General features: G+C 43.8%; 1 pseudogene; it reads right to left on the bottom strand.

Annotated features, from left to right (window-relative positions):
* Nucleotides 1–910: 910 nt before the first annotated feature.
* On the bottom strand, nucleotides 911–3,804 carry LOC136465010 (protein FAR1-RELATED SEQUENCE 5-like; annotated as a pseudogene).
* Nucleotides 3,805–6,131: the final 2,327 nt, after the last annotated feature.

Below are 6,131 nucleotides of genomic sequence, written 5' to 3'. Positions count from 1 at the left end.
TCTCTCTCTCCATCTCTACAGCTTGTATCTTCTTCGTGCTAGTGCTTACTCTCTGAGATGAACTCGTATTCAATTTGGGAAGGTTCGCACATACTCAGCAAGTGAGAATTTGATACAGTAGCAGCTGTAGGTTATTTCACTGATAGAGGTAATTTCCACCCGAGGACGTCACTACAATGAACTAATGCTACCACCTATGCTTACAGCACTGTTATGGTTATGAACTAGGAGTCTGATAATCAAAATGGATACTGAATTCAGGAAGTCACTCATCAGACATTAGATTTGTCTCTAAAATATGCAGGTACTCAGGGGGGAGAAAAGAGAAGTGTTTATAGGCTCTGATTATAAATTGAGGGAAAAGGTCGTAGCTCTGATGACCGATCGATGTCGTTGTGGCATTTGTATGCCTTTCAACCATGTCCCTGTGGTGTCTGCAGAGTGGATGATGGCTTGTATTTCAGAATGATCAGATGCTTTGAAGAAACAATCTATGCAACTTGTCGTTTCTTTTTCAGAACGTGCTTTGTAGGAGTTAGTAGCACAGTTGCTTTGAAGAAACAATCTGTGCAACTTGTAATTTTTTTTCAGAACTTGCTTTGTAGGAGGTAGTAGCACAGATGTTGTAAAGTGCAGAGATGATTCTTTTATCTAAAATAAATATGGCATTTACAGTGTTGAAGTTTCTGTTGTACTGCATCTGAATGGTTTACAGTGTTACAGAATCCTGGCATATATGTATAAGCACAGATGGAGACATCTCAGCATGGTAAAAAAAAAACACATTATCTTCTGGATGTGCTCACAAAAGGTCACCAAAACAATATCCAGCTCAACATAATAAGAGTACTGCAAAGTGGGATATTAATCAACAGAACACGGTTACATATTTTCATCGAAATGTAACTTTCTAGCAGACGATGACATTGCGGCATCTTGCTGAACTCCGAGTAAAAGATTTGTAAATCCTCCTTGGATGTAAGGTGCAGACATTGCAGAAGATTTCCTGTTAGTAAATAAAATAGGAAAAAGGAATACTGAGTCAAATTGATGACTTACGATTAATTGGTTCGCATCATAACTTGCATCCCTATTTTCTGTAGCCTTATTTGTATCTCCTATACATACAGATGGAAATAAGAAAAAATACTATACAAATAGTAAAAAAATACTATACAAATAGTAGTAGCAAGGCTGGAAACAAAATCTGCTACAAAAAGTTTGGATCAGTACCTTTCTTCTTAGTGCATTTCTTCTTTTTCCCTGTATTTTTTTCAAGTATGTTTGTGACCCGTTTTTTCCTTGCGCCTTTTACCATCGGAGGAATTTTAAATGATATGTTGCCTTTTAATGGGTCTGTTGCACAGCCAGTTGAAACTAGGGGAACCTCATCAGATTTCTCTTTCATCTTGCTCAGAGAAGCATCAGCTTTCAAATCCAATTTTTGCATGCCTTTCTCCAAATCATGAAGAAGTTCTTTTGACACTGAACACTTCAATGCTATGGATGTCGCCATTCGTGAGATAGGTGCAGCCCATGTTTTGTTACTTTCGCTCCTACTTTCTTCTTTGTCAACATAGAATCTTCTTTTTGCATATTTTGTCCATCTACCCATTATGTATTGCGATGGCAAAATAAAAACATTATTTGCATAAAAGACCTTCAAGGCGTGCTTGCACAATATCCCTGCAAGATAAATAGTCAATTATATCAGTTCATATTATATTAGAAATTTACGGTAATTGAAAAATGTGTGTACATACCTATACATTCAAACTTTCTGCAAGAACATGTAATGGTCGTATCTAAAGTGCTGAACTGAACTGTTGCACCACGATTAGAGTGCATATGTGTAACCTCATATGTCGAGATTGACCCATCAGTTTGTAACAACTTCCAAGCGAATGAAAATTGTTCTTTAAACTCTTCCTCAAACTCAGAATACATCCTCCTTGTATATGATTCAGCCGCAGTCTTCAACATGAGTAAATTTGGGATATGATGTAAGTAACCGGGGTTTTTCGTCAGGAATTAAAATCTACATCTAACTCATTTTCACGAAGACTAGCGGAAACCTTATCACATTCTGCAAGGAGTTCTGAAAGTCCAAGTCTCCTCCGAAATCTTTTCTTAAATACATTATTCATACCTTCACTCCTTTGAGTCGAGTTCATGTCAGCCGTAAAAGTGTCGCGGTAGACAGTAGCCCACTTTTTCCTCAAATCATATAATTTTTTCATCCATTGGTTATCCTCAAGCTTATACCCAGACAATAATTCATTCCACTTCTGGATGAAAATAGCTTCGGATCTGTCTTCGTAGACACATCTCTTAAAATCTGGTAGAAACTTATCAGGATGCTTATGAATTACATGCCCCAAATGTTTAGCAGCATTAACATATATGTGAAACAAACAAAGACGATGGCTGGTATTTGGAAATACATAAGCAATTGCTCGTGCCATGGCTGCATCTTGATCAGTGAAAATTGTGCTTGGATGCTTGCATGACATGGCTTAGGAGGTTTCAAAGAGCCAAACAAATGATTCAATAGTCGCATTAAATATCAGCGCAGCCCCAAGAATTACTGTTTGCTTGTGATGGTTGGTTCCAAGGATTAGAGCAAAAGGCATTTCAAACTTATTAGTCTGAAATGTGGTGTCAAGTGACACAGCATCACCAAAGCGTGCATAATCCATGATAGATTGACCATCCGTCCAAAAGAAATTAGCTATCCGACCATCTTCTTCATCTATTTCATCCGCATAAAAAAATGTAGGATCCTCTATTTGCTTATTCGTCAAGTATTCCAACAATGTTTGCGCATCATTATTGCAGTCCATCCTTGATAATGGCACTTCGTCAGCTCCTCCGTAGAACTCTTTCGTGAACTCGTACACCTGGGCTGGTTTCATCCCGGATTCCCTTATCTAACCAATTAGCATCATGTCTGCTTTTGTAACACGCTGTTGGGACTTCAGCTTGTGCAGCTTATTTGGACTAGCAAGATAATGATTGTGATTAAGTACAACCTTTTGCACTTTTCAAATTCCCTCTGCTAACACTGAACTAAACACGAGCATCACAACCTGTCCTTATAATATCTTTTTGTGATGACTTGTTTCGTCGATGTCCTTCGTTACTGCAAACTATATATTTCTGATATATAGTTTTATCTTCTCAGCGAGCTGTATGGCTCTTTCTAATACCGAACCCAACCTTACCGGCATAGGTATTATACATCTCGTAAGCTTTATCCTCTGAATCGAAAGTCATACCAACTTCAGGGGTGATCAAAGTTTCTCCAATTTTATCAACCACCTATTGTAAAATTGAGCGACAATTAAAGTTACGTAACCATTAATTCACAATACGGATTTTTTACATGCCTAACAAATGAACTGACAACACATACCTGATCTGCTTGTTGTGCCACTGGTTCGGGTAACTCAGAAGGCGACTCTGAGGAATTCACTTTTGCTGCAGGGTCATCACCATCCTTCACGTCAACAATAGCAGCGTCATCGAAGGCCTCCATGGCAGCGGCTAATGCAATCGATGGCCTGCGTGCCTGGACGTCGATTGTGCTGCTGCTTGCCGCCGGTCTCCTGTCTCCGATTGATTTTTTTTTTTTTTTTGTCACGCTACGCGTGATGGCGGCGGCCGTGTGTTGCGTCGCTGTAACTGCTGCCTTTTTCCCATCTAATCTAATATCAAAGTTACCGAGCTGCCGCCAAGCCAGATAAACTACAAGAGCCAAGGAATCGTTGGGGTTAGCAGCCAGCCGGCGTTGGGAGGCGATCGAAGTCACGACGGGCGAGCCGGTTGAATCCTCGTCCACGCGTCGTCGCCTGGTTGGATATCCGCACAGAGCCAGGTACGGATGGTGCGTACCCAATTTTATCCCCTCCGATTGGAACCTATCGGCCGTCTGCTGGCCGACAGGACCTACAACATCCACTTCCTCCCCCTCTCTCTCTCTCGCACCGCTGCGTCGTCGCCACCTTTTGCAATCGCATCTCCCTGGTGGCCGAGGCGGCGGCGCGCGTGGCCTCCACCACCGTCGTTATCCGTCTCCGGGAAGAACCTGGTCACACAGAACCTACCGCTGCCCAGGTACGAGAGGTAGGAGTGCTCCAACCAGACGCCGCGGTGGCATGCGCAGCCGTCGACGTTGGCCCAGACGTGCCGGCGACGTTCAGGTCGGCCTCGCACAGGACGCTTGGCTGTCGGTGAAGCCGAACCACAGGCCGTAGTCGGCGACGTAGTGCGCGCGTCCACGGAAGGGCAGCGCCCAGTCGCCTTGCTTGCGCCACGACGCGCGCGCCGCGTCGAACGCGTACGTGCCGTCCCTCGTCGAGATCCTGATGGCCGAGGCGGCGCCGGCATCGGCGAACGACTCTATGGTCACATTCATGTACCTCTCGAACGGCGGCGAGGGGAGGAGGCTCCAGAACCAGTCCTCGCGGTGGCGGTCGTAGGTCAGGGCCTCGAAGTCGAGGCAGTCCTCGGCCGCGGCCCAGCGGGGAGGAACTGCCGGCCGGCGGCGCAGTCGAAGCGCGCCAACGGGCGCGGCAGGGTAGCGCTCGGCGGCCCCGGCCCCGGCCCCTCTTGGCCTCTTGTGCGCGCACGCCCACGCCCACACCCGCCGCGAACAGATGACGAAGACGAACCCTAATCTCTAGTGCCCCCAAGCTGGCCGATGGTCCTCGGACTCGCTCGAATCCCCGCCAGGCTGCGACATGGCCATCGAATCGAAGCTGTCCTGTGCCTGTCCCGGAATTCATCCGGTCCGAACAGCCGGACCGTAACCTCGCGCCGAACAGGAGTGCGCGCGCGCTGAACGGGAGTGCGAGTGCTGCATGTGCAGGCACGGCCCACGACGCGCCACGCGGCCCACGGCGAGTCTGCAGCTGCACGGCTCACATGCACAGCGACGGTTAGTTGATTTGGTTTTTTTTATACATAAAAGTTGTTATACACCTAGATAGACGGTATGTCTAATACCTATAGAAACATCAAAATGACATTACAATTTGGAATATGGATGGATTAGTATGTACCATGTCACTTCTTCATGGATTATAAGACAATTTGTTTTTCTTTTTCAAGTAATAATAGCATTTGCTATGCACTTACATATACGCTATGTCTAATACCTATAGAAACACTAAAATGACATTATAATTTGGAATATGGAGGGAGTAGTATTTACCGTGTCACTCCTTCGTGGATTAGAACCTGCCAATTTTCATACGGCCCGGCCTATTGGAGTAGGTAGACCAAGGTACTTTTGTTCTAAAGATGCTAGTTCCTAACCCAACAGCTGACGTACCTGCTCCTGCTCTGGTTGAGGGCCTTTCCCGTTAATCGTGCTATAGAGCATTTGCATTGATTAATTTTTTTTTCAATTATTAAGGAATAACATATTCCGGCCTCCAACATCCACGTATGAATGAGTATAGCGGTTCAAAACACACCCAAGCACTTAGACTAGATTCCTATAAACGAAAAACAAAAGATAAGGAACAGACAAGGAATATCACGCCTTTGTCATATTTTGCCATTGCCATCCAATACTTCTCAAAGACTTCGAGTACCATGATTTCCATCAAACGACATCCCTCTCTGAGCGATCATCCCTCTTCCTCTTAGATAAATGTGACCAATGTCTTATGAGTTTGTTGTTATTCTGTTAAACACAACATCATTTCTACATAAACCACAAAGCCAGCGCATTGCCGCCATATCCACTAAAACTTGATTCCTAAACCTTAGAAAGAAACTCTTTAACCAGGAACCAAACACATGATTAGTACCAGCCTATGGTTGAATATTAAAGGTCGAGAGTAAAGTGCTTTAAAACACCAACATACTCTTTTTTTTAATAATATTATGGCTTTAAAATTTGAAAAATTTGTTGCATCCAAACATTTCATACATTCTGAAACCAAAGTATTTTACAAAACCATCTTTAATAAAACTTCAAAAATACCCATCAAGCATATGCTTAACCTATGAAAAGCAACTAGAGGAAAAACATCGCACCGAAGGAGAGGCGATACGGGAGAAAGAAGATCTATGTCGAGACTATATCCACATTTATTGATGGGTAATGGAAGTTTCTAGGA

Source organism: Miscanthus floridulus, chromosome 7, assembly GCF_019320115.1.
Source record: "Miscanthus floridulus cultivar M001 chromosome 7, ASM1932011v1, whole genome shotgun sequence".
NCBI lineage: Eukaryota > Viridiplantae > Streptophyta > Magnoliopsida > Poales > Poaceae > Miscanthus > Miscanthus floridulus.
This window is presented reverse-complemented; position numbering and strand designations above follow the sequence as displayed.